Genomic DNA, 2,117 nt, shown 5'->3' with positions numbered 1-2,117 from the left:
GCCGCGTTATATAGGCCGAAGGGGGTGACGAGGTAGTTAAATAATCCATCTTGAACAGTAAAAGCAAATATTTCTTGAGCACGTTCAGTAAGCGGGACTTGATAATAGCCTCGCAAGAGATCTAAACGGCTGACAAACTGGGCTACTGATACACGGTCAATAAGGTCGTCAATGCGAGGTAGAGGATAACCATCAGGCAAGGTGACAGAGTTTTTTTTTTTTTTTTTATATTTTATTTAAAAACAACATACACATGATACAAGCCGACAATTAGCAAATCCAAAACCGTGACAGACAACGTCAGTACACACACAATAAACAAAAAAAAACATTTTAACATATTGATATAACGAAATTCTACCGTAAGAAACCCAACCCGACCGACTACAAAACAGAACGTCGGAGTCATAAAACATGTAGGAATAAGTCCTATAATCATGTATACATGTAAGTAGTCAACTTTTCTTCTGGGGGGTGTATCCGGTTTAGGGGCCTTCCTCTGGGCGGTGTATCCGGTTTAGGGGCCTTCCTCTGGGCGGTGTATCCGGTTTAGGCCTTCCACTGGGCGGTGTATCCGGTCTAGGACCAGCGGCTGGAGGGTCACCTTTTTCACACCTAGGTGTTACTTCCGGTTTTGACCATGACCTCGCCCTCGAGACTACCTCACCCTTGACCCCCCCAACCAATACCCCCCCCACAACCAATACCCCCAGCCCACGACCCCCCCCTTCGCGACCCCGCCGTCGCGCCGCGCGCCCGCCCCGCGCGCCCGCGCGCGCGCCCACCCGCGCCCTTCGCGACCCCCGCCGTGCGCCCACCCGCGCGCCCGCCCGCGCCCTTCGCGAGCCCCGCCCGCGCCTTCTGCTGCGCCTTCTGCAGCGTCGTCCGGATCGCCCCCGCGCCTCGAATTTTTTCCGATTTTTTTCGAATTTTTTTTGAATTTCATTTTCTTGTGCTCTCCATCTCCTCGGATCAAGTTTTTAAGGTTCCCCCTCTCACTTTCACCCCCACCCCAAAAATTTCTCGATAATACAAGTTGTGGATACTCCCCCCTATGGGGTTCTCAATATCAAAGTCTCCACTTCCTCGGATCAAGTTTTTTGGATTCCCCCCTATGGGGGTTTCGAAATTCTCCATCTCCTCGGATCAAGTTTTTCTCGAAATCAAAGTCTCCATCTCCTTGGATCAAATTTTTGGATTACCCCTCTCACTTTCACTCCCACCCCAAAATTTCTCGATAATACCAAGACTCCATCTCCTTGGATCAAGGTTTTTGGATTCCCCCCTCTGGGGGTAAGCATTCAAATGAACTCCTCCTATGGGGCATGCTTACTACAGGTCTAATGAAGGGTGTTTACTCGGCGGTCAGTGACGTCACGTGTTGACCCAGCACACAGGTTGAATCTTGTCTACCCTTTTACCCACCCTCCCAAACCCTCACACTCCAACCAACACCTCACAATTTTCACTCATAACCCCCAATTTTTCTCGTTTTAACCCTTTTAATTCATTAAAGTTAATAAGGGGACACATGCATCAGAAAGTCACCACATCGCTTACATCCACTTTCGTTAAATTCACTACTCACAATTTTACATATTACGAAGTTAAATACGCACTTTTACTTTGAACATCTTCAAAACACTCTCATAAATCATTTGAATACTCACAAAAAATACCTTTATACATTTCCAAACAACACTGAAATACTCCAAAAACATCATTCGAACACCCCCAAATCACCTCTGAATACTCCCAGAACACCTTCATAAGTACTCTTGCACATCATTTGAACACCTTCATAAGTACTCTCATAATCATTTGTACACCTTCAAAAAACACCTTTGAATACTCACATAAACACCCTTCAACACCTTCAAAACACCTTCAAAGCACTCTCATAATCATTTGAACACACTCAAAACACCTTTGAATAACCTCAAAACACCTTTGAACACCTTCAAAACACCCTTGAACACCTTCAAAACACCCTTGAACACCTTCAAAAACAACATTTGAACACACTCAAAACACCTTTGAACACCTTCGAACATTTCCAAAACACTATTTGAGTACTCCCAAATAAGATTTGACATCTCTAATTTATCTGCACTTAC

This window comes from Cherax quadricarinatus, chromosome 30 (assembly GCF_038502225.1).
Source record: "Cherax quadricarinatus isolate ZL_2023a chromosome 30, ASM3850222v1, whole genome shotgun sequence".
In the NCBI taxonomy this organism is placed as follows: Eukaryota; Metazoa; Arthropoda; class Malacostraca; order Decapoda; family Parastacidae; genus Cherax; species Cherax quadricarinatus.
This window is presented reverse-complemented; position numbering follows the sequence as displayed.